Genomic DNA, 23,404 nt, shown 5'->3' with positions numbered 1-23,404 from the left:
ATAGTTGCATAATTTATGGTAAAAATTTCATTACTTATAGTCATGTCATCAATCTACACCTAATTAATTCCAAAAAAATCAAGTTATAAATAAAATATGTTCAATATGAGTAGATCTTTTTGAAATTCCAAAAATAGTATATAGGACTAACATTATGAAACGGAGGGAATAATAAATTTTCTATCTACAGTGCTCGAACCTTTTTGACCCTCAAAATGTGTAAATGCAGCCTACTTTCTCTCTCCTAACCTCCTCCCCGATCCATTGAGTTTTCCAGGCATACTGAATTTTATATCTCTTCCGATCCATTGGAGCGTGCTTTAAGTATTCTCTCCTCATAAAGCATGCAAAGAACCAGCTTATTGCAATTGTCTGATGGTTCTTGCTGATTCCCTTGCCGTGTAAATTTTCCAGTGAAGCGACTTCACAGCTCTAATCTCATAATCGTTTCCCTTTAATTGCGGCTTTTAGGCTTTCTCTTCTCCATTGAAACAACTTTTGAGGTAAGGTTTTCTTTCTTGTAATTAATCATCGAATATCAATTTTAAAATCTAGGGTTTGTCAAAGTTTACTTGTTAGTATAATTAATTTGCGGTTCTTCTAAACTATTAAACAATTGGTTATACTAACGACAGAATTTGTTGCTAAACCGCCTAAACTATTCTGATTCAGTTAATAATTCTGGAATTCATTTCGAATTTGCATTTAAATGTTCATCATTTTGGTTGAAAATCCCGAAATTTAAAGCCCTAATTTGCTAATTTTCGAATTTTTATTCAATATATTTGATTTTTGTTGCTATTTGATTTGATTTGCAGCCGTAAAAAGTAGAACAAAATGGTGTATTTAACGATGATTACTCGTGTAATGGATGGTCGATGTGAAAGATGCTGAATATTACAAGAAGCAAATCAAAAGCTTTGTTCAAAAATCTTTCAAATTAAAAGGTCAGAATGATCCTTCTATAATGTCTGCTGAGAGTGGACCTTACATATTTCAGTATCCTTCATTTTTTTCCCAGCAATTTTTATTGTTTATATGCAATGTGTGAAATTAAGTGCAATGTAGTCATGCAGATGTTAATTATGTTGGTCTGTTGTTTGTTAATTGTTAGGAGTGGGAGAAAGGTGGCGGTCGGGGGTACGGGATTTTAGGATTCCCGTTGGTTTGATTTCAAAATATATGGCTATTCTATTTATTTCAGCTTTTTCTAAAGGTATTCCACAATGGAGCAATAAATAGTATTTACCTGCTTGATTGTTCAATGAAATTTTTTTATAGGATTGCTTGTATAGTTGGTAATATCTTATTTGTTGCTTTATTGGTGCTCATTTTATTTTGCTCCTTAAACTGCTTGTATATGAAGTAATATGTTCACTAATATTTATGCTTATTTAAACCTTGCCCATTTCAGTACTTTTGTGCAATCCAATTTTTTTTTTTCTTTTGGATTGTGTTGGCCTATCTCATTTGACTTCAGAACTGACTTTACTGGTTGAAGCTTGCATATTAGAAAGATTTGAAGAGTGGTTTATTGTTCTTTCATAGCATTCATCCTGGTAGTGGTAAGAGTGGTTATAGTTTTAGTTAGTTTCAAAGCCAACAAATGACATTTAATTTCGTAATTTGGTCATTCTGAAAATTCTTGCGGCACCCTTTGGAGTGGTACCAAAATCTATATTCTAGCCTATGTTTAGTTATAAATGACTATTTTCTGATAGTGAGTTGTGGCTCCCAAGTCCCAACTTTCTCCATGCTTCCAAATATTGATATACAGTGATGAATTACTATTATTCTGAAATTACTGAAGCAGAAGCCTAGGGTTGGTTATGAGATTACTAAGGCTTTCTTCAATTGAAGCCTTCTGATTGTGTAATCCCTTTTCACAGTTAAAGCTTTTTATAATAACCAAGTTTACTGCTACACGTTCTCAGTGAGTTTTTGTGTGTTGCTTGCTAAGGCAGATAAACACTAGCAATGGTTTCTAATGCGATAAATTTACACCTAACAGACCTTTTAAGCCCAAGCTTTTGACTGAGGCTTAGACTGGCTAAGTGGCTTGTATCTCTATTAATTCTTCGCATTTGAACATGTACCGTATGCTGAGAATTTTTATAAGGTTATTCTTTGTTTATACCATCTTGAGCAGGTTTATCGAGCTGGCTTTTTCTGTTGTAAGGTTCATACTACAGACAGGATAATTCTTTGTAAACTACTTTTACAGAGTAATTTCCTTATAGTCCAATAATTCACCTATCCTAAATGAAACAATTCTAATAAATATCATGTCAAACAGTACGATGGTGGGACAAACTTCTGGAGAACAGCTAGAGGTCCATTTATCACTACTTCTTACAAATATGATGCTCCTCTTGCTGAATATGGTAAGAATCGAAGAACTTTATTATATGCAGAGTAGTTTGTAAAAGACCTTTGGATATTTACATTGTTTTGCTTAGTTATATCCTTATAAGTACAAATTACTAAGAAGGGGATCGGTGAATATAAATGTAACTTCTTTTTTTCTTATAGGTTTTACCAGGCAGCAGAAATATGGTCACCTAAAGGAAATTCATAAGGAAATTAAGCTATGTTGATCAGCAGTGGTTTCGTCTAATCTTATAGTTATTAAATTAGTGGAATATTAACAGGTTTCACCTCCTCCTACAACAACTAGGAAAGGAATTTTTTTTTTTTGTTTTATATACTGTTTATACTGTTATAATGTAATAAAGTATAACCTCGACATATTTTTTCAGGCTCATGTATTTCCTCCGAAAAAGGAAGTTTGTGCAGCTTTTCTTTCAAACTATGATACAAAATCTGGTGTGAGAGTTCCTTTTATTGATAAACGCAACACCATGTCTCTCTGCTAGTCCATTAGCATTCTTCCATATTAGCATTCTTTTTCCCGGGATCATATCAAAAAGTTTGGAGCTGTCTGTTGTTATAGTTGAAGCTGTCACTGTCATTGTTACTGCTGCTTACTGGTGTCACTGTTGTCTATTGCTGTTATCATTGCCACTGCTGCCTGCTGGTCTTGATCTGCAGCATTTACTGCTAGCTGGTGTATTGTTTCTGCTTTTACTGCTAGCTATAGCTGCTGTTATATTGCGCGCGCTGCTGTCAGTTTGCAACTATGCTAACTGTTTTTGGGAATTTGATAGTCCAGAGACCGAAGTTGACTTTGTTTTTGTTTTGATTATTAGATTGTTTAGCCAAAAAAAAATAGTGATTATGAATGTTTGTTTGTAAGGATTATGAAATGTTTTTAATTCAAATTATTTTCTATTGTTCATGTTAATTTACATTACTGGTTAAAAAGTTGTACGAAGTACATTTTAAATAATAATAATAATAATAATAATAATAATAATAATAATAATAATTATTATTATTATTATTATTATTATTATTATTATTATTATTATTTTATTTTTTTTATTATTATTATTATTTTTATTATTATTATTATTTTAAATATTATTTATTAATAAATTAAGGTTATAGTAGTTTGCAAAAAGTGATATATGATTTCGAATAAAGTGTAATTATATGTCAAAAGATGTTTAAAAAATGTTACCTAATAATCTAAAAGTTGTTACATTAGCTCAGAAAAGTGATACAAAAAGTTTGATAAAGTGTTATTATATCATTGAAAAATGTTACTAAAGATAAGTAAGTGTTACATAAGAAATAACAAGTAACACTTTAAAAATGATACTTATAATATAAAAAGTGTTACGTAAGAAGGTTAATAGGAACACTTTCAAAAGTGTTACCATACGTTATCTAAAATGTTACATAAGACCTTAGGTAACATGGGTGGATGTATCACCCACTAAAGTGTTACCTATTATCTATAATAACACTTTTACCACTTTATGTAACACTTTTTGGGTGTTACTTGAGGTCAATTATGTACTAGTGCAAGAATTGACCTAGTACGACTTTAGGCATACCCCTGTTGATTAATAATACCGAAAACAGTCTCAGATCGAAGCTCCAGCAATGGCGCTAAATTTTGAACTGTAGCGCCACTCTGTGGAGTGCGGCGCCTGGTAACAATGCTGTCGTCTGGCGCTACACTGCAAAGAGAGGCGCCAGTCTTGTCGTTTTGACGACAGTTCAGATTATTGATCGAGTCATCACTCTGTGTCTAATAACCAGTTTGCTAAGTATTTCGGTTAAATTTTACTGTTAATAATACCTTGTTAAGTCATTAATTAAGTATAGGCACCAAGTCCCATGGTCTTACACAAAAGTCCAAGCATGTCACTTACACTCAACGCACACACAAATACACATACTTTGACCATGTCTAAGAAAGTCTTGTATGCGCGTTTTTTCCGTCTTTTTTTTAGGGGGGTAAGTCGGATATTAATCCTCCAATTTAAATACAATACTTGGTTCTTAAAAAATATATATATTATTTTTGCCAAAATATACACCTATTTTTTTTTATTTTTCCTCTTTAAAACCGTAAAGTCAAGGTCGATTTGAGTCCAGTAATTAAAACACATAATGATTTAAATTACAGCGCGTGGTCAAGAAAGGAAGGGCGGTTAATCAAAGACAATCTTTTCGTACAAGTCCAAATTTTCGACAAACCCATTGCTCGTAAGAGGAAAGCTAGGACAGTAATGGCAACGCAAGAAGAAGTCAATGAGCTCAGGAACCAACTGGTTACCGTGACTGAGGCACTAAAGCTCCTAACCCTTAAGATCGATGATCCCGTAAAACAACAACAGATGGACCTCATGCAAGAGATTCTAAGCAAGCTATCTAGCGACTACAAGTTTAAAGGGATTAGTTCACAAGGGGTCTCGGTGGACAAAGATCTTCTTCCACAGAAGTTCAATGCCAACGAAATCACGAAATTCAAAGCAACCGATAACCCTTATTTTCATTTAAGAGCCTTTGAAACAATAATGAGTATTAAGGGTATAGATAAGAAGGTTTTCCCCCTCTCTATTCTCACTATCTCTCAAGACCGTTTGCCAGCAATGGTTCTTTTCTCTCGACAAAGAAAGAACCCTAGGAGTCCATAGCAAACGCTTTCTTTGATAGATACAAATGCAATATTCAAGTTGAGACTGACCATAGGGAACTTGAAATCCTCAAGCAGAAGGAGAACGAAGGCTTCACCTCCTTCTTTAACAAATGGAGAGAAACCTCAGCTAAGATGATTGAGGTGCCAAGCGAAAAAGAGTCTATAAGGTTATTCATCAAAAACCTCCAAGAAAAATACTCCAAGCATCTTAAATATCAAAATAATCTCCATACCTTCAAGGCCGTCTACGACATTGGAATCAATATTGAAGACGACCTGGCTAAGTTGAAAGCTGCCAACAATAACTCTAACAGTGGCTGGAAAGGCAAGAAGAACGACAATCATTCTTCTTCCAAAACCACCCACTCAAACAATGTTAGCACTTTTAACCTAGGTGAAGTCCTTGCTATGAATAATTAAGGACAAAAGAAACCATTTAGGAGGAACTTTACTCCTATTGGCATGAGTTATGACACCGCGTTTGATCGATTAAATGAAAAAGGTCTTATAACTCCTATTGGACCATTTGGGGACCCACCAGTCGAAAAGAGGTCGGCTAACTGGAACCCCAATGCACATTGCAAGTATCACCAAGGTAGGGGCCATCTCACCGAGAACTGTTGGAAGCTTAAAGAAGCTATCCAAGACTTAATCGACAACAACAAGCTGCCATTGCCCCTGCCAGTAAGAAGCCAAGTATTGATAATGCGCCTCTCGCTCATTCCTTGGCTATCTCCGATGAGGAAAACGAGGTTCACCCCTCGTCTCTCATCAAACATGTTAAAGAAATCCATGCCATCGAAGAAGAGGAGGAGATCTTTTTCGACGCCATGGATAACCTTCAAGAACCAGCAAGTAAAGAGGACATATAATCGCTCACACTATCTATTATGGAAGGATCGCATTTTCTACGTGAAACTCTCAAGGCTATTAAGGAACTTCAGAAGAAATATGACGAGGTTCCACTCCCGAAAAATGAGCCTAAGAGAGAGTTCACACCCATGGGAACGACTTACGAGGCGACACGTTTTCCTTTACAAGTCACCGAAAAACCCAAGAAAAGTAATAGACAACACTCCAATTGGGATCCCATATATACAAATGTTCGAAATGCTCTCCGAGAGTGGCGAGATCAAACCTCTCGAACCGAGACCATTTGAATCATTGAAAAGGACAGATAGATATTACTATCAGTATCATCAATCAGGGGGTCACACTATCGAAAATTGTTTTAAATTCAAGGATTTAATTCAGAAAATGATTGATGAAAAGAAGCTTGTCCAAGTTCCACAAGAAGAGGATGCAAGTATTAATGGAGTTTGGGATAGTGACGAAGAAGACGTCTACTTAAAAGACATGGTAGGACCTCCACCTTCGGTGTCATATGCCATGGATGACTTTTGGGTTGAAGAAGATCCATCAATAGACGTCCTCACAAGGTCCGGGAGAATGCAACCTCCTGTTTCAACACAACCCATGCCAACCACACAGCAAGTTCCCATGCCTATCATTGAAGATAATGATATCGTCAAACAGTTCAAGAAGACAAAAGTTGAAATGAACGTATGGAAACTTCTGGCGACATCTCGAGAACATAGGTTGGCTGTAATGAATGCCTTGGACAAAATAGGGATAGATTCTGACACCACTCCTGAGGGGTTGGCTAACTTCCTCATGAGTGACCTTCCTAGTCCCATCAATTTGATCACCTTTTCTGACAAGGATTTACCCCCAAAAGGTGACAAACACTATAAGGCATTAAACCTCACAGTAGTTTGTAAGAGAATGAACGTCCCTATGACTCTTGTAGACAATGGATCATCCATTAACGTCTGTCCACTTAGAACTGCGAGGATGTTGGGCATAAGGGATGAAGACTTAACTCCGTCAACGCAAGGAATAAGAGCCTACGACAACACTCGTCGTCAAGCTCTTGGTAAAATTACCATGAATGTAACGGCGGGAGCGATAGAATATGCCAATACTTTCCAAGTAGTAGATATCAAAGCTTCATTCAATTTCTTGTTGGGACGCCCTTGGCTTCATGACCTAAAGGTCGTCCCCTCATCTCTCCACCAACAAGTAAAAGCCATAGTTGGGGGAATTCCTATAACTATCGATGCTTCACCTATGAGAATCAAGTCTATAGAAAATCCAATAATTAATGTGGAGCATGATGAGGATGATGAAGATTTATGGGGCTTTAACGAAGAGGTCTCCTTAATCCAGGAGGATGAAAGGACCCCTCTCGGCCACGACCCCCATTCTAACATGATCGTGAATGCTAATCTAAAGAAACAAGGACATTTTCCTGGGATGACCGTAGGAAATAAAAAGGGAATAGCAAAACCGCTGGAGTCACCTGGCCTCCCTAAATTAGATACTTTCGGACTTGGTTTCGAACCGACTCAGAAATATCTTAAGCGAGCCCAGGAAAAATCGAAGGCACTTAGAGACGCTTGCATTTAAAAGAAAGTTATCCCAATGGATCAGTACCCTCTTACCCTTAATGGTTAATTCATAAAAGAAGGAGAGGACTATCCATGCTACGAATTTCCCGAACCATTTATCGTAAAGGCATAAGGCAACCGGGATTTGAGATTTTCTTGGATTGCTATTTCACAGATGAAATCCCAACTCCTGTCCATAAGGAGAAAACACCCCATGCTTTGAATTTAACGTCATGGGATTATTATTTGGGCGAGAAAAGAATGAGCCAACATACAAAGAGGATAACTCCTCGCTCATTCAAATAGTCTTACAAAGTGAAAACTTCGATCCCTCGAAGCTAATCACTCCAGCGGAAGGATCACTACAAGGGTGGCGCAAGACCGTCAAGCTAACTACTCCAAGTGGAAGAAAGATATCCATTACGACAGGGCAAGGACCGATGTTCGAAGAGTCGTCTGAGTTAGAGTATCTCCCTATAGAGTCGTCTAGGTCTTTAGTAGTAGCACCTTCCCCTTCTATCTCTTCTCCTAGAATAGTTATAGATCAAGTCCATGAGGACATACTCATTGATGTAATGATCTCAGAGTATAATCATATAACTTCTTCTCCTTACTTCTGGTGTTCTTCTTTAATCCAAGATGACGAGCATTGCTTAATTAACAATGAAAAAGACAAAGAACTTATTAAAGCAATGGAAACACTTGAAAAGAAAACACCGATAATTGAAGAAACTAAGACGGTTGATATCTCAAATGATTCAACCAATAAAAGAGAAGTTAAAATCGAACTAACACTTAATGAACAAGAAAGAACCAATTTAATTAACTTACTTAAAGAATTCATCGATGTATTTGCTTGGTAATACGAAGATATGCCAGGCATTAATAGAGAAATAGCTCAACACACTATACCACTAATTCCAGGAATGAAACCTGTAAAACAAAATTTGCGTCGAATGAAACCCGCCGTAGCACTTAAAATAAAAGAAGAATTCAAAAACAAATAACTGCAGGTTTCATCAAGGTATCAAAATACCCCGAATGGGTCGCCAACGTCGTCCTAGTTCCGAAAAAAGATGGAAGGGTAAGAATGTGTGTAGACTATCGAGATCTAAATAAGGCAAGTCCAAAGGACGACTTCCCTTTACCACACATCGATATTCTGGTGGATAAAACAACAAATCACGCACTTCTCTCGTTCATGGATGCATACGCAGGTTATAATCAGATTCTCATGGCGGAAGAAGCCATGGAGAAAACGACCTTCATAACACCATGGGGCACTTACTGCTACACGGTAATGTCATTCGGGTTGAAAATTGCGGGTGCCACTTACCAACGTGCAGCGACTGCCTTACTCCATGACATGATGCATAAAGAAGTCAAAGTGTATGTGGATGAAATGATTGTAAAATCAAAAGACCGCCCAGGTCATCAAGTAGCCTTAAGAAAAATTTTCGAAAGGCTAAGAAAATATAATATGAGGTTGAACCCATCTAAGTATGCTTTTGGAGTCACTTCAGGCAAGCTTTTGGGTTATGTCATAAGCTCTAGAGGAATAGAGATAGACCCAACCAAGATCAAAGCAATCATGTCAATGCCACCGCCCAAAACTGAGAAGCAGATTTGAGGATTTATTGGCCGGTTGCAACACATAAGTAGGTTCATATCTAAATTGACAACGATATGAGAACCAATATTTAAAAAGCTTAAGAAAAATGTACCAATAATATGGGATGACGAGTGTCAAAAATCCTTTGAAAAGATCAAAGCCTATCTCGCAAATCCTCCCGTATTAGCACCAGCACTTCCGGGAATACCTCTTAGGTTGTATTTAACGGTTACCAAATAGACAATGGGAGCTATGCTATCACAAGAAGTAGAAGTCAAAGAAAACGCAATCTACTATCTAAGCAAGAAAATGCTCAAATATGAAGCACATTATACACCACTTGAGAAATTTTGCCTCGCCTTGGTGTGGGCCACAACCAAGTTAAGACATTATATGTTAGTGCATACAGTCTTTGTAGTCTCCCGATTAGATCCACTCAAGTATCTATTCGAGAAATCTACACTCAATGGACGCATATTGAGATGGATAGTCAATTTAGCCCAGTTTGATGTAAGGTTTATGTCGCAAAAAGCTATCAAAGGATCTGTGGTGTCAGACTTTTTAGCAGACTTTTCAATAGAAGACTCGACGCCAATACAAGACAATGAGTTTCCAGATGAAGACTTAATGGTTACTGAAGATGATACTTGGACCTTATACTTCGACGGAGCCTCAAACCAAAAGGGATGTGGCGTTGGAGTATTACTAGTATCACCTAAAGAAGAGCATTTTCTAATCTCCATAAAGCTTGATTTCGACGTTACCAACAACGCTACTGAATACGAAGCATGCGTGGTAGGCCTTGAAACAGATTTGGCATTGGGAGTAAAAAAGTTACGGATATTCGGGGACTCTTCATTAATCATCAATCAAATATCCAAAAGGTGGAAAGTAAGGAGCGAAAGTCTAGCCCCTTACCAAACCTATCTGGAAACCCTTACCAATCAGTTAGAGAAGGTAGAATACACATATCTACCTAGGGAAGAAAATCAATTTGCTGATGCCTTGGCAAGACTAGCCTCGATGGTTAGGATTCCCACGGAAATCGAGCAAATGCCTCTAACTATAGAAAAAAGGCACAAACCAGCATATATTCAAGCTATAGAAGATGATGAAGTAATTCAAGACGAAGAAGAAGAAGAAGAACTGTGGTACACGGATATACTCAACTATGTCACCAAAGGAGAATACCCTCCCCATGCTGACAAAAGAGAAAAACGAGCATTGAGACTTTTGGCTTCCCAATATGTATTCATAGACAACGAGCTACATAAAAGGGTACCAAAGGGTCAAGCTGTCTTATGTGTAAGAAAAAAGGAGCCCAAAGAGCAATGAGGATAGTCCACGAAGGAATTTGTGGAACTCACATAAATGGCAAAATGTTAGTCCAAAAGATAATGCGAGAAGGATATTATTGGACTACAATGAATAGGGATTTCCATCAATACGTAAAAAGGTGCCCTAAGTGCCAAATCTATGCCAATTTACAACATGCTCCTCCATCCTTGCTCTACACGTACACGTTGCCATGGCCGTTCTCTACATGGGGAATTGACATCATCGGCAAAATCACTCCCCCGGGAACAGGAGGCCACGAATATATCCTAGTGGCAATTGATTACTTCACAAAGTGGGTCGAAGCACAATCATACGCTAAACTCACTGCAAAACATGTAGCACTCTTTATTGAGAGAAATATTATTTGTCGATACGGAGTCCCACATGAAATGATAAGCAACAATGGAACTCACTTTCAAGGCGAATGCGAAGAATCGCTACAAAAATATGGCATTCAACATCATCATTCTTCCCCTTATAGGCCTCAAGCAAATGGAGCAGTCGAGGCAGCTAATAAAAATCTAAAGACTATCATCGAGAAAATGACAGAAAATTATAAGGATTGGCCTGACAAACTTCACTTCGCATTGTGGGGTTACCGCACGTCAATTCGCACATCAACAGGAAATACGCCATTTTCCTTGGTATATGGAATGGATTTCGTACAACCTGTCGAACTAGAGATTCTATCTCTACGCATCGCATTAGAAAGCAAACTCGATGAAGTTGAATGGACTAGAGCAAGATATGAAGAGCTAATTCTACTCGATGAAAAACGACTAGAAGCTCTACATCACACTCAGTGTTACCAAACTCGTATGGCTAGGCATTTTAATAAGAAGGTCAAGACAAGAAACTTCAAAGTAGGAGACTTGGTGTTAAAAGCATTAAGGAAAAATGTTTTTGATCCAAGGGGAAAATTTAGACCTAATTGGTCTGGACCCTACATTGTCAAAACAATCCTGTCAAGCTAGGGGTGTAACCTTCACCTCGTGAACGGTTTACAAGTTCCTAAAACTTGTTGGCGACTCTTTTGCTCTATCTTCTTCCCTTTTGGACGCCACCGTACTTTAGTGTATGATCACAGTGGGGTTCAAGCTAGGGGTTTAACGCTTGAAATTTATTCCCTACAGTTTTTGGCGACTCCACTGGGGAGGATTTCTATTTTAATTCCGGAATTTGTTTCGGCAATGATTTAGAATGAGTGGTTGAGACTCGAAACGTTCTAAGTATTTCATGTGCGTAATTTTGATTAACATTATTGTCATATGCATAAAAAAGATCTCATTGGAAAGACCATCTGTAATGAGTTAAAAACATAGGATTTTACACGTAGGAAATTTGAGAAATATCTTTCACAACTAGGACCGAAATAACACCGCGCGAAACTGGAAAATTTTATCGAGCACAGAAAGCTGCTGAGGCATGTGGGAAGTAGCGTCAGGAGCCAGAGCATTGGCGCCAGTATTTTAACCACAGCGCCAAAAGCTGGCGCCAGTCTCTGTTTGCTGGCGCCAATTTCCCCCAATACCGAGCCAGAAATATGCGTTCTAATTTCGACCGGTTTTTCGTATTGTTTGCTCGATCCTACTTCCTGATTGAATTTTTTCTCACTTTTCTGAAACCCATATGTGTTCTACATATATACATAACCCTCTGGGAATTTAATGTTCCATCTACCCAATTGAACGCTCCGTGCAACAAAGGGTACATCCGAGATGTTGAATTCACCAAACCATGGAAGCGAGTTTTTCTAAACTCGTGGTGTCCCATCCACTCGCGCCAACCCTTCACGGTTAGGCTTCCGCGCGGTGCATCCGGACAATTAACCATGGACCCTCTATTGACTAACCCATATCTCGAACTTTAGAGAACTAGAGCCATGGTTAGGTTGCAAACGCATTACATCATATTGTGCCTACTTGACTAATTGTGCATTATTTGTTGTGCATATATTCTATGTTTCCCTTAACCGTTTGTTGACTTGTGCTGAGATTGAATAAATTAATGACTTAAAGGACTTTGCCTAATTAATTAATTAATTAATTAATTTGAGTAAATAAAGTCTAATACTTTAATCGGAATTGACCTAGTACGACTTTAGGCATACCCCAATTGACTAATAACACCGAAAACAGTTCCAGATCGAAGTTCGAATATTGGCGCCAAGGTCTGAGCTGTAGCGCCACACTGTGGAGTGTAGCGCCTGACGACAGCTCTGTCGTCTGGCGCCAAGCTCCACGGTGCGACGTCAGTCCTATCGTTTGGACGACAGTTCGGATTCTTGGTCGAGTCATCACCTAGAGTCTAATTAATCAATTTTCTAACTAATTCGGTTAAGTTTTACTGTCAATAGTACTTGTTTGAGTCGATGATCGAGTTTAGGCACTAAGTCCCATGGTCTTACACAAGAGTTAAAGCATGTCACTTACACTCAACGCACACACCAATACACATACTTTGACCATGTTTAAGAGAGTCTTCTGTGCGCGTTTTTTCTGTCAATTTTTTTAAGGGGGTAAGTCGGATATTAATCCTCCAATAAAAAAAAAAACTATACTTAGTTCCCTAAAAATATGTACTTTATTTTTGCCAAAAATATGCACCATTTTCTTACTTTATTTTCTTTTTTTTCCTCCTTAAAATAAACCGTAAAATCAAGTTGATTCGAGTCTAGTAATTAAAACGCAAAATGGTTTAATTTACAGTGCGTGGTCAAGAAAAGAAGGACGGTTAATCAAAGACAACCTTTTCGTATAAGTCCAACTTTTCGACAAACCCATAGCTCGTAAGAGAAAAGATAAGACTATAATGGCAACACAAGAAGAAGTCAATGATCTTAGGAACCAACTGGTTACCGTGACCGAGACACTGAAGCTTCTCGCACTCAAGATCGATGATCCCGTGAAGCAACAACAGATGGACCTCATGCAAGAGAGTCTAAGCAAGCTGTCTAGCGACTACAAGTTTCAAGAACTTACATCAAAAGGGGTCTCGGTGGACAAAGATCTTCTTCCGCAGAAGTTCAATGCCAACGACATCCCAAAATTCAGAGCAACTGACAACCCTTACTTTCATTTAAGAGCATTCGAAAAAATAATGAGTATTAAGGATATTGATAAGAAGGTTTTCCCTTCTCTGTTCTCACTATCTCTCGAGACTGTTTGCCAACAATGGTTCTTTTCTCTCGAGAAAGAAAACACCTCTACCTGGGAGTCCATAGCAAACGCTTTCGTTGATAGGTTCAAGTGCAACATTCAAGTCGAGACTGACCATAGGGAACTTGAGATCCTCAAGCAGAAAGAGAATGAAGGCTTCACCTATTTCTTTAACAAATGGAGGGAAACCTCGGCTAAAATGATCGAAGTGCCAAGTGAAAAAGAGTCTGTGAGGCTATTCATTAAAAATCTTCAAGAAAAAGATTCCAAGCATCTCAAGTATCAAAATAATCTCCATACCTTCAAGGCCGTTTATGACATTGGGATCAATATTAAAGACGACTTGGCTAAATTAAAAGCTACCAGCAATAACTCCAACAGTGGCTGGAAAGGAAAGAAGAACGACAATCCTTCTTCTTCCAAAACTGCCCACACAAACAACGTTAGCACTTTTAATTTAGGATAAGTCCTTGGTATGAACAATCAAGGGCAGAAGAAACCATTCAGGAGGAACTTCACTCCTATTGGCATGAGTTATGACACCGCATTTGATCGATTAAATGCAAAAGGTCTTATAACTCCTATTGGACCATTTGGGGACCCACTAGTTGAGAAGAGGTCGGCTAATTGGAACCCCAATGCACACTGCAAGTATCACAAAGGTAGGGGCCATCTCACCGAAAACTGTTGGAAGCTTAAGGAAGCCATCCAAGACTTAATCGACAACAACAAGCTGTCGTTGCCCCCTGCCAGTAAGAAGCCAAGCATTGACAATGCACCTCTCGCTCATACCCTGGCTATCTCTGATGAGGAAAACGAGGTTGACCCCTCATCTCTCATTAGACCCGTCAAAGAAATCCATGCCACAGAAAAGGAAGAGGAAATCTTTTTCGATGTCAAGGATAACCTTCCAGAACTGGCAAGTAAGGATGATATACAATTGATCACACTGTCTATGATGGAGGTATCGCATCTACTACGTGAAGCTCTCAAGGATATAAAGGAATCCCAAAACAAATGTGATGAGGTTCCACTTCCGAAAGATGAACCTTAAAGGGAATTCACACCAGTGAGAATGACTTATGAGGCAAAGCATTTTCCCTTACAAGTCACTGAAAAAACCCAAGAAGAACAATAGAATCTACACTCCAATTGGGATCCCATATGCACAAATGTTCGAAATGCTCTCCGAGAGTGGCGAGATCAAACCTCTCGAACCGAGACCATTCAAATCGTTGAAAAGAACAGACAGATATTACTGTCAGTATCATCAATCAGGGGGTCACACTATAGAAAACTGTTTCAAATTCAAGGATTTGGTTCAGAAAATGATTGACGAAAAGAAATTAGTCCAAGTTCAACAAGAAGAGGATGCAACCATTAATGGAGTTTGGGACAGTGATGAAGAAGATGTCTATCTAAAGGACATAGTAGGACCTACACCTTTTGTCTCATACACCACAGATGACATTTGGGCTGAAGAAGACTCATCGATAGACGTCCTCACAAGATCCGGGAGAATGCAACCTCCCGTTTCAACGCAACCTATGCCAACCACACAACAAGTTCCCATACCTATCATTGAAGACAATGATATTGTTAAGCAGTTTAAGAAGACAAAAGTTGAGATGAATGTATGGAAACTTCTGGCAACATCTCGAGAACATAGGTTAGCTGTAATGAATGCCTTGGACAAAATAGGGATAGATTCTGACACTACTCCTGAAGGATTAGCCAACTTCCTCACAAGTGACCTTCCTAGTCCGATTAATTTGATCACTTTTTCTGACAAAGATTTACCCCCAGAAGGTGACAAACATTACAAGGCATTAAACCTCACAATAGTTTGCAAGAGGATGAATGTTCCTATGACTCTTGTAGACAATGGATCGGCCATCAACGTCTGTCCACTTAGAACTGCGAGGATGCTCGGCATAAGGGACGAAGATTTAACTCTGTCCACACAAGGAATAAGGGCCTACGATAACACTCGTCGTCAAGCTCTTGGCAAGATTACCCTAAATGTAACGACAGGAGCAATAGAACATACTACTACTTTCCAAGTAGTAGACATTAAAGCTTCATTCAACTTGTTGTTGGGACGCCCTTGGATTCATGATCTAAAGGCCGTCCCTTCATCTCTCCACCAACAAGTAAAAGTTATAGTTGGGGGAATTCCAATCACCATCGATGCTTCGCCTAGGAGGATCAAATCTATAGAGAATCCAATCATTAATGTGGAGCACGACGAGGATGATGAAGATTTATGGGGCTTTAACGAAGAAGTCTCGTTAATCAAGGAGGATGAAAGGACCCCTCTTTGCCATGACCCCCATTCCAACATGATTGTCAATGCCATGCTGAAAAAACAAGGACATTTTCCTGGGATGACCCTATGAAAGAAGAACAGAATGGAAAAACCGCTGGAGACACCTGGCCTCCCTAAGTTAGACACTTCCGGACTTAGTTTCGAACCAACTCGGAAAGATCTCAAGCGAGCCTAGGAAAAGTCAAAGGCACGTAGGGACGCTCGCATTCAAAAGAAAGCAATCCCAATGGATCAATATCCTCTTACGCTTAATGGTCAATTTATAGAAGAAGGAGAGGACTATCCATGCCATGAATTTCCCGAGCCATTTGTTGTAAACGGCATAAGACAACCGAGATTCGAGATTTTCTTGGATTGCTACTTCACTGATGAAATCCCAACTCCTGTCTACAAGGAGAGAGCACCCCCATGCTTTGACTTTAACGTCATGGGATTACTGTTTGGGCGAGAAAGGAATGAGTCAACTTATAAAGAGGATAACTCCTCGCTTATTCAAGCAGTCCTACAAAGCGAAAGCTTCGATCCCTCGAAGCTAATCACTCCAGCTGAAAGATCCCTACAAGGGTGGCGCAAGACTATCAAGGTGACTACTCCAAGCGGAAGGGAGATATCTATCACGACAGGGCAAGGACCGATGTTTGAAGATTCGTCTGAGTCAGAGTCTTTCCCCCTAGAGTCTTCTAAGTCTTTAGTAGTAGCACCTCCCCCTCCTATTTCTTCTCCTAGGATAGTTAGTAATCCAGTCCCTAAGGACATATCACTCTTTGATGTAATGATCTCAAAGTATAATAATATTTCTCATTCTCCTTACTTCTCGTGTTCTTCTCTAACCCAAGATGACGAACATTGTTTAACTAACAATGAAAAAGATAAAAAAAATTATTAAAGCAATGGAAACACTCGAAAAGAAAACACCGGTAATTGAAGAAACTGAAACAGTTGATATCTCAAATGATTCAACTCATAAAAGAGAAGTTAAAATCGGATTAACACTGAATAAACAAGAAAGAACCGATTTAATTAACTTACTTAAAGAATTTATCGATGTATTTGCTTGGTCAAATGAAGATATGCCAGGCATTAATAGAGAAATAGCTCAACACACTATACCACTAATTCCAGGAATGAAACCTGTAAAACAAAAGTTACGTCGAATGAAACCTGACGTAGCTCTCAAAATAAAAGAAGAAGTTCAAAAAACAAATAACTGCAGGTTTCATCAAGGTATCCAAATACTCCGAATGGGTCGCCAACGTCGTCCCAGTTCCAAAGAAAGACAGAAGGGTAAGAATGTGTGTCGACTATCGAGATCTAAATAAGACAAGTCTAAAGGACGACTTCCCTTTTCCACACATCGATATTCTGGTAGATAATACGGCAAATCACGCGCCTCTCTCGTTCATGGATGGGTACGCAGGTTACAACCAGATTCTCATGGCAGAAGAAGACATGGAGAAAACAACTTTTATGATACCATAGGGCACTTACTGCTACACGTTAATGCCATTCGGGTTGCAAAACGCGGGTGCTACTTACCAACGTGCAGCAACTGCCTTACTCCATGACATGATGCATAAAGAAGTCGAAGTATATGTCGACGACATGATTGTAAAGTCAAAAGACCGTCCAGGCCATCAAGTAGCCTTAAGGAAATTTTTCGAAAGGCTAAGAAAATATAATATGAGGTTGAATCCATCTAAGTGTGCTTTCGGAGTCACCTCAGGCAAGCTTTAGGGTTACGTCATAAGCTCTAGAGGAATAGAGGTAGACCCAACCAAGATCAAAGCAATCATGTCAATGCCACCGCCCAAGACTGAGAAACAGATTCGAGGATTTATTGGCCGGTTGCAATACATAAGTAGGTTCATATCAAAATTGACGACAATATGTTAACCAATCTTCAAGAAGCTCAAGAAGAATGTTCCAGTGATATGGGACGACGAGTGTTAAAAAGCCTTTGAATAGATCAAAGCCTATCTCGCAAATCCTCCCGTATTAGCACCAGCACTCCCCGGAATACCTCTTAGGTTATATTTGACGGTTACCAAAGAGACAATGGGAGCTATGCTAGCACAAGAATTAGAAGGAAAAGAGAATGCAATCTACTACCTAAGCAAGAAGATGCTCGAATACGAAGCACGCTATACACCGCTCGAGAAGTTGTGCCTCGCCTTGGTGTGGGCCACAACCAAGTTAAGACATTACATGCTGGTGCATACCAGCTTCGTAGTCTCCTGATTAGATCCACTCAAGTATCTATTCGAGAAATCTACACTCAATGGACGCATATCAAGATGGATAGTCAATCTATCCCAGTTTGATGTAAGATTCATGCCACAAAAAGCTATCAAAGGATCCGTGGTGTCAGACTTTCTAGCAGATTTTCCAATAGAAGACTAGACGCCTATAAAAGACAATGAATTTCCAGACGAAGACCTAATGGTTACTGAAGATGATACTTGGACCTTATACTTCGACGGAGCCTCAAACCAAAAGGGATGTGGCGTTGGAGTATTACTAGTATCACCTAAAGAAGAACATGTTCCAATCTCCATAACTTGATTTCGACGTTACCAACAATGCTGCTGAATATGAAGCATGCGTGGTAGACCTTGAAACAGCTTTTCCATTGGGAGTAAAAAAAGTTAAGGATATTCGGAGACTCTTCTTTGATCATCAATCAGATATCTAAAAGGTGGAAAGTAAGGAGCGAAAGCCTAGCCCCTTACTAAACCTATTTGGAAACTCTTACCGATCAGTTAGAGAAGGTAGAATACACATATCTACCTAGGGAAGAAAACCAATTTGTTGATGCCTTGGCAAGACTAGCCTCAATAGTTAGGATTCCCACGGAAATCGAGAAAATGCCTCTAACTATAGAAATAAGACACAAACCAGCATACATCCAGGCTATAGAAGACAACGAAGTAGTCCAAGGCGAAGAAGAAGAAGAAAAAGAAGAAGAAGAAGAAGAAGAAGAAGAAGAAGAACCGTGGTACACGGACATACTCAATTATGTCACCAAAGGAGAATACCCTCCTCATGCTGACAAAAGAGCAAAACGAGCATTAAGGCTTTTGGCTTCACAATATGTACTCATAGAAAACAAGCTACATAAAAGAGTACCTAAGGGTCGAGCTCTCTTATGTGTAGGAAAAAAGGATGCACAAAGAGCAATGAGGATAGTCCACGAAGGAATCTGTGGAACTCATATAAATGGTAAAATGTTAGTTTAGAAAATAATGCGAGAAGGATATTATTGGACTACAATGAATAGGGATTGCCATCAATACGTAAAAAGATGCCCTAAATGCCAAATTTATGCCAATCTACAACATGTTCCTCCATCTTTGCTCTACACCTACACATCGCCATGGCCATTCTCTACATGCGGAATTGACATCATTGGCAAAATCACTCCCCAGGAACAGGAGGCCACGAATATATCCTAGTAGCAATCGATTACTTCACAAAGTGGGTCGAAGCGCAATCATACGCTAAACTCACTGCAAAACATGTAGCACTCTTTGTCGAGAGAAATATTATTTGTCGATACGGAGTCCCACATGAAATGATAAGTGACAATGGAACTCACTTTCAAGACGAATGTGAAGAATTGCTACAAAACTATGGCATTCAACATCATCATTCTTCCCCTTATAGACCTCAAGCAAATGGAGCAGTCGAGGCAGCTAATAAAAATTCAAAAACTATCATCGAGAAAATGACGGAAAATTATAAGGATTGGTCTGACAAACTTCACTTCGCATTGTGGGGTTACCGCTCGTCAATCCGTACATCAACATGAAATACACCATTTTCCTTGGTATATGGAATGGATGTCGTACAACCTGTCGAACTAGAAATACATCTCTACGCATTGCATTAGAGAGTAAACTCGATGAAGTTGAATGGACTAGGGAAAGGTATGAAGAATTAATTCTACTCGATGAGAAACGACTAGAAGCTCTACATCACACTAAGTGTTACCAGACTCGTATGGCTAGGCATTTTAATAAGAAGGTCAAGACAAGAAATATCAAAGTAGGAGACTTGGTGTTAAAAGCACTAAGGAAAAATGTTTTAGATCCAAGGGGTAAATTTAGACCTAATTGGTCTGGACCCTACATTGTCAAAACAATCCTGTCAGGAGGTGCAGCCGCCCCACGGACTGTCCAGCCGCCCCACGGCCGGTACACCACCTCAGGCCTCTACAAAGAACATCACTCAGGCGAGAGTGTGCTTAAAGCATCGTGAAAAAGCAAATAAATAATAAAAAGTCGTTCCGCGATGATCCATTTCCGGACATGTGTAGTAGACATATCCACGTGGCGACCGCCCTAGCAAGCGCTCACAAGAAATCCGCGCGGCGATGGTCTCGCCGGCGCAGCAGAGGGGAAGTGCTCGTAGAACCAGATCTACAAGGAGTAAAAAGTGTGAGTAAATGCTAGCTAATATATAGAGCTAAACTTTATAGAGAATAATGTTTACCTCTACGACCTTCCAAAAGGCAGAAAAAGCAACACTCGTCCCAAAGGACCGCTGTCGACACGAGTCCCTCAGTGCACGAACGAAGTCAGCGTAGGCCAAGCTGGCCCAATCATAAGTCCCAATCCGGTGAAGATCGCGGACATCAAGAAGGTAGTAAAGCAACGTCCTACTACCCTTGTCAGGAGAGAACATCCCTGACAACAACATCAGCTCAAAGATGCGCACCCACTGCTCTCGGGTAGTCGCATCATCATCAAAAGCCGCTGCCAGCGTCGAGCGGCGAATTCCCCTAGCACTAAACTTAGTCATCTCGACTTCAGCTCGGGCCCGAATAGCGATCGACCCCAACAGCTCCTCGACCTCCGCAGAAAAGATGTCGATTCCACTGTCGAAGGGAAGTGGCACAAAATTGAACTCCATTCCTGTAATGAGACTGAAGTCCGTAGGGGTGACCATCATCTCGCCCCAAGGGAAGTGGAAAGTGTTGGTGGTGTCCCAGAAGAACTCCACCAAAGCGCGCACTATATGGTGACCCCCACTGGAGGCAACCATAGCCTTGGAGGTCTCGAACAGGGTAGCCAGTCCGCAAGACTCCCACGGGAGTCTCGTCACCCAATCCCTGGCGATGTACATCTTGTACAAATCGCCCAAACCATCACAGCCGAAACCGTGATAGCGCGTCCTCCCAACCGCGATGCCCTGTCTCACCCTCTCAGAAATGTGGTGGACGGGGGCGAAGAACAGGGTCCGCTCATCCCACTCGGGAAGTCGACCAAGCGAAGTGGAAGGTGTGACGTCATTCTCTACGGGCTCATGCTCCCGTCGGGTGTTTCGGGATCGTGAACCCGAACCTCGCTGACTAGCCATACTACATTGTGCAAAATCATCATAAATTAAGGTTGTATAGTATCTAAGGTTCGCCTAGCCGAATGATACTATGTTCCCAAAAAAAAAACAGAGTACGTAGTACTGAAACAGAGCATGAATTCAAATTGAGCATAACGGCATTTTTTCAAGCAATCACACAATTTCTTGCAATACTATAGTAATTATTGTGACAAATTAGACAAGAATTGCTAGCAAAAACAGCAAGAACAAGTCACATTGTTCTTCACGACCTTAGGAGGTCCAACAATGGAAAATTGCTCATTTTTTCACCAAATTGAGTCAAACAAGTCTCAAATTACTCCCAACGAAATATATAAACATAATCAAGCAATTTCATGGCATAAAACTTGATAAACAAAGCGAATTGAGCATTTTTAATTTCGAATTTACATGAAATTCGTGAATAAACATGCCAAAAATTCATAAAAACTGATGTGAGTTTGAAGAAAACTTACATAGATTAGGAAAGTAGATGAAAAGAGCTTCGATTTGCAACGAATTTGAGTGAATTCGGTTGAGAAACAAGCAAGAACCGAGCAAGTAAAGTTCTGCGGTTTTTCGAACAGCATTCACGACGATCAAGCAGCAAAATTAAGAGGAAAGGGGTATTTAAGGAAATCCCCGTGCTAAAGCCAAGCCCTAGGCATTGGCGTAAAAAATAAGGCTTGGCGCCTGGCGCCAATCCCAGCGCCTGGCGCTAAGGCTAATTGTGTGGCGCTGATGGCCTTTCAGCGGCGCCAGAACACCCAGCCATTTGGTGAGGATGTTCTACCTTTCTGCAACATATTTTTGGGTTCCTTGGTACGCAAGTTAGCCCCTCTAAGAAACTCGACATTATTTAGTAATCGGCTTGATTACGTAAAGTGATCGACCTGATGAAAGATCGTCCACTTAGCTTAAAGCGCCTAAGCATTGGCTCACCAATAAAAAAGCACCGACATATAGGTTCAAAAGCAAAAAAAAGCACCGACGTATAGGTTCAAAGCAACAGAAGCGCCGACGTACAGGCATAGCGGAAGCAAAGTTCAGGCGAACTTTTAAAGATCGACAAGCATGGAACTTCGGTAATTTCCTTTGGAAAATTATCGCATCAAATGAGGATGACTTCAAGTAAGGATATCTTCGACGGCATCAAATGTGTTGGTGCCTGGAGCCAGTTAGCCAGGGTTTGCGCCAGCTCTGTTTTTTATGCGTCAGACTCTGTTTTGTTTATTTTATCTTTTTGGCTGATTTTCTCTATAAATAACGTATTAAAAACTCCGTTTTCATACACCAATTCACCTATTCTCACCATTCACGAGTTATCATCAACAATCAGTTTTAATTAGCATTCGCCTACAATCAGTTTTCATTCAATTAATTCTCATCATTCATCTTTCTTTCTTTCTCTTTTTCTAAACTTTGCTTTTACATACAAAATTCCGCATTCGCAAGATCTAGAAACACCTAGCCATATTCGAAGTTGCCTTCGACCTAGACGTGAAAGGTTTAATTTCTGAGGGTTTGGTTCCAAATCTCTCTTTCAATTATTTAATTTAATTATTTTGATTATTATTTTCCTTGAAGTTACTAACGTGTGTATTTTGTAATTAGAAAAAGGTACTAGGCATCAAAATAAGTACTTTAATGGTTTTAATTGATATTATGATGTAGACATCATGTTTATATTGTTATTATGATATTCCTAGTATCATGTCTAGGGTATTTTTTAATATGCTTATTATGATTCCTGCGATGCTTCCTACGTTCTTCCTGATATTTATGATTGCTAGTATCATGCTAGGGTTAAAGATTTGATTTTTATTGCTTAGTCACATGCTAGGGTTTGTTATTAATCTTGTTAGTATTATGCCTAGGATCTTGCTATTATTATGCTTTAATATTAACATGATTATGATTATAATTATTATTATTTTGATGATGAATATTTTATCTATGATGATATTATTATTATGATTATTATTATGATTATTATAATAATTATTCATGATATTGATTATTATGTTGCTTGATATTTTATTTTTTGTTGCTTGATCACACCTTTTATTGCATGTTTAAAGGGAATTGGTACTTGTAATCACGCTT

The 23,404-nt window shown here is 39.2% G+C and overlaps 1 long non-coding RNA gene across 4 annotated transcripts; it reads left to right on the top strand.

Annotated features, from left to right (window-relative positions):
• Positions 1 to 218: 218 nt before the first annotated feature.
• LOC110710915 lies at positions 219 to 3,304 on the top strand. 4 transcript variants are annotated; one of them, XR_002509223.1, is made up of 5 exons: positions 219 to 503; positions 819 to 947; positions 2,150 to 2,384; positions 2,533 to 2,651; positions 2,760 to 3,304. It is a non-coding gene; the product is annotated as an uncharacterized LOC110710915 (long non-coding RNA). The 4 variants fall into 4 exon arrangements; XR_002509221.1 differs by having other exon boundaries at positions 1,115 to 2,384; XR_002509222.1 differs by having other exon boundaries at positions 819 to 1,216.
• Positions 3,305 to 23,404: the final 20,100 nt, after the last annotated feature.

The sequence above is a fragment of the Chenopodium quinoa genome, unplaced genomic scaffold, assembly GCF_001683475.1.
Source record: "Chenopodium quinoa cultivar QQ74 unplaced genomic scaffold, ASM168347v1, whole genome shotgun sequence".
In the NCBI taxonomy this organism is placed as follows: domain Eukaryota; kingdom Viridiplantae; phylum Streptophyta; class Magnoliopsida; order Caryophyllales; family Amaranthaceae; genus Chenopodium; species Chenopodium quinoa.
This window is presented reverse-complemented; position numbering and strand designations above follow the sequence as displayed.